We start from the raw sequence: 10945 nt of genomic DNA on the forward strand, positions 1-10945 counted from the left end.
GGAAACGATGCTTTTTAAACGTTGCAAGTTCGGTAACTTTTAATAATTTTGTAGTAACCATGATCACTATAGTGACTAGTGGTATGCTGAGTGTTTGAGTGTTTTAGATCAAATCATTGTTTTGAAGGACGAGGCAGATGCAGGTTCCTCTAGAAGAAATGACACATCCCGGTAGAGTAGTGAGTTTCAGCATGAGTGCTTGCTGAACATTGTTCAAGAAATGAGCTTTGCAAGTTCAAATTTTGAAGCCTCTCACGAGAAGCATTGGACAAGATCTGTCTGGCAGCAATGCACTGGAAAGGTAGAACACAATTTGTGAGACGGTGGCACTGAGTTTAAATTGGGCACCGCGACGATGGCTTCATTGTCTAGTTGCAATGCTACAACGGCATCTGTGAACCCCTGCACTTGGCCCTACGCATTCGCCTAGGTAAACACATCACGGTAAGGTAAGGCCCATTCATGCACGAGGAATTGAATGCCACGTATGTTTGGATGTGTACGTTCAGCACATTGTCATGCTCTGTGTTTTGAAGCAACCAAGTGACCATGAAGTCCACATTGACACATGTTTACGATTCGCTTTTTAGCACAGCATGAGTCTCTCATCTATTTTGCTGACTGGATGAAGGTGAGGAGGCTTAGACGGGTACTTCTAGCCATTGCTTGGTTCACAGATTACGTAGTTATTATTTGAAAAGCGATTGCAGCCCCGGCGAGCACAGTACAAACATCTAGAGGTCGTTGTCCGTACACCCCAACGAGAGTATGGCGAGGTGAAGCTGCGACCGGGTAGAGTTCGTTCTTATGGGAGAATCGATCACACACTGAGCATATTTAGCTGACGGGTTTGTCAAAAAAATGGGTGTAGAATGCCTTCATTGCACATTTCCTCTTGATTTTTACATTTGCTTGCAGACCCTGGAAAATCGCTACTACCTCGGTGGCTCAAACCACAGGGTGGTCGCCTGTGGTTCCGTTCCTGCCAGGATGTGTTTGAATGCTCGGGTGCTTTTTATTTGGTATGAATGAAATAATAATTAACGTTTCTAAAGACGAGACGATGTGTACTTAAACAAGTATTCATCACAAAGAATTTATTTTTATACTATGGTAGTTTATTGATTCGAGCGCCACACTGATGTGGCAATTAAACGACACGGCGGAAATAAGCATGATTGCTGCGAAGTTACCAAAACAACGATGTCGGTGCACGTATGATACGGTGTTATCAAGTTCATACGGAAATAAATGTATGAATCGAAAATAATTGCATCATCGGTCCATAACTACTCAAGGCGTTTATAATCCATATTAGTGTGAAATTCGTTTATTACTCCTATGAAACGCTTGCTTTGAATGGCCATTGACAGCAAATGCTTTTAATGTTTCTGAACACATTTGGTGGCTTTGTGTCAGCGTGAGCAATGAAGATGATAGTGCTCGTAAATTTACCTCTTCTTCGATTGCTGGGCTCCATGGAAGAGGTGTGTTAATACAATATTACGAGTGGATCACTATTTAGATAATTTCGTTTGATCAAATTGGGGTTCAAGATCTGGTATACTGCCGGCCATCTACAGGTTGTCGCTTCTCCACTCTGGCTCCCCGAAGCTACTGCTCCCCTTCTCCAGAGCACAGCTGCAGATGCGTCTGCCCTGTTCGTCGTCCACACAAGCTATCCGCCGCTCAGCAGCCAATGTCCAGCACGGAGACGGTGCGCGAACAGTGGAATCGACGGAGTCAGGCTTCCACTTGATCGAGCGGGCTCGGCGAAAAACATAATTTTGGGTCACCAGGCCCCAGCGTCTGCCTGCTTTTTCTTCGCACACACTCCTTTACATTTCTCCGATGATTCCCTGACCAGACCCCACTTCACAGGGGTTCCTCAAGGTAAGTAAAGCGACGATTTAGCAGTCTGCGCCACAAATGCACCGGGTAATCGCCGCGTTCGAATGAACGACATTCGTGCCATTATGCACCGGTTATGTGCCGCTCTTCAGTGAACCATTCATTAATTTGTTTCATTGTGTATATGATACAGCTTGTGCGGCAAGCGACAGAACAATTATGAGCGTTCGCAGGCACTCGCGAGATTCTCATTTCGGAGGTCATGCGCGGTCTTTTCGGCAATGCCACTAGATGGCTCAGCGAGACCAGTAAGGAGCGCGAGAGAGAAGCCCGGTTGCCGAATTACGCGTTTCTCAGCCTTCCCTAAACCGAGCTTCGCCTTGGCGGCGCTGGATGGTGACGAGTGTTCTTAGGGAAACGGGAAAGGGGAGTCCCGCTGCAGTACTTGCCTCATACATAACTCGTTTCGAAGGGTGTCAATACGTTGTGCTGCTATGTTGATTCAGTGCTAACGCATTGCAGTCGACAGAGATCGCGAATCTGTTGTGACGAATATGTTTTGCCATCGTAGAGCAGCAAACACCTACTGACACATTGAGAGTGAACCAAATTGATATAAAAAGGTATTTTTGAAGAACAGCAGAAACCGATTTGCACATCCGTGTGCTCCAAGTGGGCGTTTATTTTCAAAGTGTTTCATTGAAGAGCAGTACATACCCACTGTCGCATCTACAGTGACGCAAACACATACGTACACGTTGCCACTTACTAAGTGACAAAAGTTCAAGTGATGGTTGGTTTCGAACCCTGCTTCAGAGCCGTTCGACCATTCGTTGATAGTCTACACCGCGACTCAGGTTGGCGGCAAAAGTGTTAGATAAAAGCATCAAAAAGAATACATGGGTAGTTAGCCACCTGAACGCTCGTGAGGTATCCTTAGAATCCTAAGGCAAAAAAAGAAACATTACTAGATCAAGCATGTGTCGCCAGCGTATAAATAGCTTAGCGAGTGGCGTTTACAGAGAAGAAACTCGGCAGTACGTTTCTCTATCCGAGTGGCACTTGTTGCGTTAAACAGCCCTCACTTTGCCATAATAGGCGTAATTATAACTCAAACGGGTGGTCATGTGGAGTTATAAGGCTTCCAAGGGTGTTTTTTCTGGCATACATTTCACAATTTCTCGGCTATGGGAACCCCACGTTCAACACGCAGGGCCTAGAAATGGCCTGAAGGAACTCGGGCAGAAAGACAGAGGGGTATCTATTCTCGCCCGCGCTCTTTGAGCACGGCAGAACGTGTCCGTCTTCATAGAGAACGCAAACACAGAAGACTGCGGCCAGCGCAGGAGCCCCCACAATCTGCATGTGCGGCGGGTTCGAGCGGCCCATTCAAGTCTCGTTCTCCACCAGTAGGACGGTCTGCGAGTGCTATGGAAATAGGCGACGAGATCACCTCATCAGCGTTGAACAGGACAACTCATGGTCCTCCCAACATTGCGATTATGGCAACAAAGCCAGAGAAGATTAGGTGTGCCTTTGCCCGAGCTCCTTAAATACACAAGCGAAATCAAATCTATTGCGCGCATAACCGCGTGGTCATAGTCAAAGAAATACAGATAGGGTAAAAGAATGTAGAGAACGACTGGACTGCCCAGAACAGCGCCTGTTTCAGAGAAAGAAAAATAAGTGACCCTAAAGGAGATGACGGGTGACACCAAGCTATCTTTATGCTCTTGACCAATTGCGAAATGCTGTTGCGTGACGGCGACATTGGTTTATCAGCGTCTTCATTTTGTGCAGCTTCCCCGCTGAACCACTGAAAGCAGACATACACAGTATACTCCACGAAAAAAAGGGACATGAACTCGGTGGATCAATAAGGAGTCGCCTCAAAGACAATCGATAAGGTACCAGCGGAGACCAAGAAAATGTAGCACAGGCTTCTTTCTTTCTTTTCTCGAAGGTAGAATCGGATGACACCTATGGAGGTGTTGAAAGCGCACTACAGATGGCTGTCAACGACAGGATATTGCATGTAACCGAGAATCTGAGAGGGTTTCGTAAGTACGGGGATGTGAAGATGCATTGCTGGTGTTTTCATCACGCTGTATTGCTCCATTCGCGGCTGCTATTCTGCGGGCAAGCTTAGTCACCTTGTTTTTGAAACCTCTACTTTGCGTGTTTTAAAAGTAAGCTTCCTTCATCTTTGTAGCGCCATTTATTGTTTTGTAATATATGTTGTAATATATGTATGTGAGATCTGCATGTTTTTTTCTGAAAGCGCCTCAACAGGTAAAGTGAACTTGGTTAGAGGTCACGTTCTACTCAACAGCAAGTGAAAACAACGCACGAACATTATCAAAAAGCTCACCTGTCTTAAAACACATATGGAATAATGCGCCCCATTAGCTAAGAATACTGATCCAGTATTCCTAGAGCCTATGCCATATTCACCGAGTGACTTGCCTCCAGCCTGCTTCTTGCCTACACTGGCATGGAAGTCACCCATCAGTATAGTGCATCATGTTTTAAATTTACCATCGCCGATTCCCCGTCTTCAAAGAAGCTTTCGACTTCCTGGTCATCATGACTGGTCATCATGAGTTATTTGTGGAATTTGCAGAACACAACAATATGCGGATAATGAATACGTTCTTCGCAAGCGGGATAGCCGAAAATGGACTTGGAGGAGCCCGAATGGCAAGACTAGAAGTGAAATAGACTTTATACTCAGCGCTAACCCTGGCATCATACAAGATGTGAACGGGCTCGGCAAGGTGCGCCACAGTGACCATAGGATGGTAAGAGCTCAAATTAGCCTAGATTTCAGGATAGAACGGAAGAATCTGCTACATAAGAAGCCGGTCACTGAGCTAGCGTTAAGAGGGAAAATAGAGGAATTCCAGATTAAGCTACAGAACAGGTATTTGGCTTTAACTCAGGAAGAGGACTTTTGTGTTGAAGAATTTAACGGCAATCTTATGGGCATCCTTAAGCATTGTGCAATAGAAGTCGGTGGTAACATTGTTAGACAGGATACCGGTAAGCTATTGCAAGAGACAAAAGATCTGATTAAAAAACGCCGATGTATGAAAGCCTCTAACCATATAGCTAGACTAGAACTGGCAGAACATTCCAAGTTAATCAACAAGCGTAAGACAGATGACATAAGGAAGTATAACATGGATAGAATTGAACATGCTCTCAGGAACGAAAGAAACCTAAAAACAGTGAAGAAGAAACTACGAATAGACATGGTTCACATGTATGCGTTAAGGGACAAAGTAGGTAATATCATTACTAATATGGATCAGATAGTTCAAGTGACTGACGAGTTCTATAGAGATTTATACGGTAGCAGTGGTACCCACGGCGATAATGGAAGAGAGAACAGTCTAGTCCAATTTGGGATTCCACAAGTAACGCCGGAAGAAGTTAAGAAAGCCTTGGGGCTATGCAAAGGGGGAAGGCAGCTGGGGAGGATCAGGTAACAGCAAAATTGTTGGAGGATGGTGGGCAGATTGTTCTAGAGAAACTGGCCACCCTGTATAAGCAATGCCTCGTGATCTCGAGTGTACCGGAATCTTGGCAGAACGCTGACATAATCCTAATCCATAAGAAAGGGGACGCCATGACTTGAAAAATTATAGACCGATCAGCTTACTGTTTGCTGCCTACAAAGTATTTACTAAGGAAATCGCAAATAGAATCAGGAACACCTTAGACTTCTGCCAACCAAAGGACAAGGCAGGATTCAGTAAAGGCTGCTCAACAATGGACCATATTCATACTATCCATCAGGTGATAGAGAAATGTGTGGAATATAACCAACCCTTATATATACCTTTCATTGATTACGAGAAAGCGTTTGGTTCAGTCAAATCCTCAGAAGTCATGGAGGCATTACGAATCAGGGTGTAGAGCCATATATAAAAATACTGAAAGATATCTATAGCCGCTCCACAGCCACCGTAGTCCTCCAAAAGAAAGCAACAAAATCCCAATAAATAAAGGCGTCAGGCAGGGAGATACGATCTCTCCAATGCTATTCACAGGGTGTTTAGAGGAAGTATTCAGAGACCTGGATTGGGAACAATTGGAGATAAGAGTTAATGGAGAATACCTTAGTAACTTACAATTCGCTGATGATATTGCCTTGCTAAGTAACTTAGGGGACCAATTGCAATGCATGCTCACTGGCCTGGAGAGGCAAAGCACAAGGGTGGGTCTAAAAATTAATCTGCAGGAAACTAAAGTAATGTTTAACAGCCTTGGAAGAGAACAGCAGTTTACAATAGGTAGCGAGGCACTGGAAGTGGTAACGGAATACATCTAATTAGGGCAAGCAGTGACCGCGGATCCGGATCATAAGACTGAAATAATCAGAACAATAATAATGGGCTGGAGTGCGTTTGGCAGGCATTCTCAGATCATGAAAATCAGGTTGCCATTATTCCTCAAGGGAAGAGTTTATAACAGCTGTGTCGTACCGGTGGTCACCTACGGGGCAGAAACCTGGAGGCTCAAGAAAAGGGTTCTACTTAAATTGAGGAGTACGCAACGAACTATGAAAAGAAGAATGATGGGTGTAACGTTAAGGGATAAAAAAAGAGCAGATTAGGTGAGGGAACAAACGCGAGTTGATGACAGCTTAGTTGAAATCAACAAAACGAAATGGGCATGGGCAGGACATGTAATGAGGAGGGAAGATAAGCGATGGTCATTGAGGGTTACGCACTGGATTCCAAGCGAAGGGAAACGTAGCAAGGGTCGGAAGAATGTTTGGTAGGCGGATGCGATTAAGAAGTTTGCAGGGACAACATGGCCATAATTAGCCCATGACCGGGGTAGTTGGACAAGCTTGTGAGAGGCCTTTGCCCTGCAGTGGGCGTAGCCAGGTTGCTGCTGCTGCTGATGATGACTCATTACAAGTCTTGGAGACTCTTCCCTGCTTATACTATTCTGCTTGTGAGAGAGAGAACACATTTTTTGCAGTGAAGCTGTATATGGCTAGTTTCCACAGATTGAAGTGCGCAGATCAAAAACCGTGGACCGATTCGGAAGATTGTGCAATATTGGGCAGACCCGCTGCGGAGGTGAAGGAGGCTTCAAGCATTCCGCTAAATTGCCAAAACAAGTTTTATATATTGAGTTCAAATAGAACCCATACCAGATATTACGCTGATACGAACAGATACTAAAGTTTTATTCCCGTCTGCCATGTCTACGTTCGCACTATCCCCTCTTTCTCGGAGTTCCAAGTGCTTGCGTATCTCCTTTCCTTCCGCTCTCTCGTTCAGGTGGTCCTGTTGAAGCGTCACGCGTGTCTTGTTTCGTCCGGCTCCTCGGGGCGGCGTTGACGCGAAGGTATATAAAATTCACGGTAAATCAGTCCGCACCTATGCTCAAAATTCTGTGTCACTTCTGTATCGTATGCTAAACATCTTCGCTTGGAATGGAATTGGAATGGAAGATTGGAATGGCTCGGGATTTTTTAAAGGAAATGCAGAGAGGTTCACCTTAGGCAACTATCTATAGCTTGCTGCTCTACTGAGACAGAAAGGGAACAGAAGAAACCGAAGTGTGTTATATGTGTTGTGGAGGATGGCCAGTAGGGAGCGTTTATACACACGTTCATATTCGAAGGGTCCTTAATGACTTTTTTTCTAAGCCTTTTTCATCTAATATTGTTAAGCGAGCCTAAATGCCTTGTGGGTACTATATCTGGGTTAGGGTTTAGTAATGCTGGCTCACTCAATGGCTTGATACTTGTACTTGCAAATCTCACTTTAATCTGGCAAGAAAGTAGACTGGAGCTTACTTCTAATTTACAGTGACATGTGACCATTCACGGCTAGAGAATGAAAAGGCTTCACAACACAGCTGTCACCCGAAGACAGCAAGAACCGCGAGAGTGCTTCTGGGTGACATAAACCGCATTCGTAAGGTTTCACTCCCGATGACAAGCATAAAAAAGAGAAAGCGACTCATGTCTCTCCCATCTCAAAATAAGGGAGCAGTGAGACGACGACGCTGCTGCTGCCACCGCCACCGCTGCAGCTGCCGCTGCTGCTGGAGCACTCTGGATGCCCTCTGGAGCTCCCTGGGCTTCGCCCCATTAGCCTGTTGGCAGCTGCAAATATCCGTGACTCCCCTCAAAACCATTGCTAAACTGCTGCCCATCCCTTTCTACTAGAGTGGGAGTCCGGAGGGGACGTAGATAGAACTGCAGAGAGGAGGAAGGAAAAGAGGCAGTTCCCGTACAAGGGAGAGGGAGAGGTGACGTGAGAAAGCAAGGAAACCCTACTATTATGCGACACTTGTTGTAGTAAAAGTGGATAAGCTTAGTTCAAGGTATGGTAGAGTATGTTCTTGCTCTTTGTGAAAATTAATACTATAGAAATATGTCAAGCGGGCAATTTAGGATCGTCAAATCAACACTTCTGTGCCCGCCGCGGTAACTTTGCGGCTATGGCATTGCTAGAGGTTGGGCATTTTATCTAGACCGCACCAACCGCATTTCGACGGGGGCGAAATAGAAAACGCACGTGCACCTAGATTTAGGGACGCGTCAAAGGAAACCACAGTGTAAGAATTAATCCGGAGTACGTCACTATGGCCTGCTACCTAATCCTCTTGTGGCATTGGCACGTATGGCCTCATAAATCCAATTCGAGTGTAACGCTTCTGCAACGATGCGATGTGCCATGTGAGGCAACAAGAATACTCAACCCTCTCAGATCTTGTAAAATATGGCGCACAGCAACGCCTCAAGCAAACACCTCTTCCTCTGTGTTCTGTGTACTACACAGACAAGCAGAAGTAGCGCACGCAAGGTACAGTTTAACATCACCACTCACCACTCTTTTGTTAACTAAACGTTCAAGAAATTGAGTTTTCGCCGTCAACATCACCGCTAATAATCGTCAATGAAATCAATCAGCACAGACTTCACTTACGTCGATTCCCACAGCGTGTGGGATCTCCTTTTTTTTTTTTTTTTTACTGGCACCGGGCAATATAGGTATGCCGAGGATGCTATATGTAGGATAGGCAACTCTTTGGCGGGAAGTCAACCACTCGCGCCCCCATTGAGCAGCTCGCTTACCGCCAAGCCTACACGAAGACCTTCCATATCATCTGGCGACTATTTTCAGGACCAATCAAAATAGCGGCTTTCACGCTTCAAGGACAGATGAGTTTGTGTAAACAAAAGCGAACATTCTTCCCATTTGCATCACTCTAACACAATTGTCAGAATAAACAAAATAACACCTGAGCGCTTCCTTAAGTACGTTTCGTTTTCGAAACGTTCGATGCGATACTTTCGTTGAGGTAGATTACTATGGACTTCTGTTTACTTCTGAGACCTTCCTGTATGCTTTAGACGTTGCTATTTCTTTCTCACCCAGGGTATACTTGCAAACACGAAGGCTAGATGACATGCAGCAATGTTGGCAAAATATCCACCGTGTTTCGATGCTATCGCAGAGACCTAGGCCCCCAAGGAGAGTATGTGAAAGGGTACAGTTGTATAAACAGACCATTCCCATAAGCAAATGGAGCAACTGCTGGGAATCATTCCGTGAAGGATCGAACAATGGTATGTATTACTTACGTGATGGCTGTCAATTTATTTTATGCAGTCTTGCCGCTTTAAGAAAGAATGTAACACAGCGCATTCAAAACATAACAGCTATAAGCAGAAGAGAACAAAGAAGGTCCTTAATAAAATAGTTCAGGAAAACGGATAGAAAAGGGTAGAACGTCGTTCAAGATGTTCATTCTAATTACACAACTTACGACCTCAGAAGCTTCCTTTTTCCGGTGTTGACAATAAAACTTTTCCCAACTCTGACGAACATTGCGTCGCCTGATCGTAAAAGTTAAACAATATTCGTGTCACTTCATAGGAAAAAATAGGAGAATATAAACGTGGTAGACAAAGCAACAAGCTTTTAAATAAGTATCAACTAGTGCTGAAGCGCGTGGAATATATCCTGTGTTTTTGAAGACTCTAGTGCCTGGCTCCTGGAAAACAAATGCGCACTTATGTTAGTATTTGCTTCAAAGCGACTGCGATTAATTTTGTAATAAATTATTTTGTTTACCAGGACGTGATGGCACGAAAAGTTACATAGCAAATTTATATAACTGCGAGAACAAGTTATCTAACATAGGTATTGTGTTTGAGAAAATAAAGGACGACGTTGAAAATTTTTCTGCCTTTTGGTACTCACGTTGGGTGCAAATATTTTTCGCATTTTCATCCGCGGATTGTTGTGAGCTTTTTAAATGTTTTTCGATATGTTTCTTTGAACTACAGCACTTGCATGGCCAGGAAAGATTAGGAAAAGTGACGTTGGCATGATTGAAAAGGCTGAGTTAATGTCGCAGTTTTTGCACCTGTGGCGTTCTTGTTGTTTGAGTTATGCGGAAAACGCAACGTGACGCGTTAAGTGCCACGGTCTTTATGGTAAACCCAAAGCAGGCACTCTTAAACTTGCACTTGGCTGTGCGCGGGCGCCTGAGAGCTGGGTGATCTTGCCGCTCATGGAGAAGCGTATGAAGCTAATATCCAATGTCACTGTGCGAAGCTTTCGGATGCTCGCAACACGGAAGGATGAGTAGCCTCAGAGCAAGTACGCGGTATGATATAAGGAAGCGGTTATTTGCCCCAAATCCTAAGAGCGGCGCACTTTTGCAGAACATTGACGCATATTAAATGGCAGGGAGTTTCTTTGGCTCCCCTACCCGTTATTTCGTCTGTTTATGTGGCCTCACTACAGGGGTCGCTGCAGTGAGAATTAGGGAAATTTAACCCCTATGAGGGAGGGCACTCGGTTCGGCAGCCTCATATGCGAGTACCTATCCTTGGCACCATGCCAACAAATCAGAAGGAGTGCGGAATACGTGCTACAGATGAGCGGAATGATATTGCCACCGTCGCGCTCTAGAAGCTAGCGCGTCGCAGCAAATACGCAGAAATAAAGATGGTCTCACAATACCAATATCAATATTTGAAATATTATCGCCCTACATTCCTTTTCCATAATTTTTATTCTACCCAAATCATGGCGCAAAGCGAAGACGC

General features: G+C 44.8%; 1 pseudogene; it reads right to left on the reverse strand.

Annotated features, from left to right (window-relative positions):
* Positions 1-6893: 6893 nt before the first annotated feature.
* LOC126534973 (U2 spliceosomal RNA) lies at positions 6894-7073 on the reverse strand (annotated as a pseudogene).
* Between the last annotated feature and the right edge of the window lie 3872 nt (positions 7074-10945).

This window comes from Dermacentor andersoni, chromosome 7 (assembly GCF_023375885.2).
Source record: "Dermacentor andersoni chromosome 7, qqDerAnde1_hic_scaffold, whole genome shotgun sequence".
Taxonomy (NCBI): Eukaryota; Metazoa; Arthropoda; class Arachnida; order Ixodida; family Ixodidae; genus Dermacentor; species Dermacentor andersoni.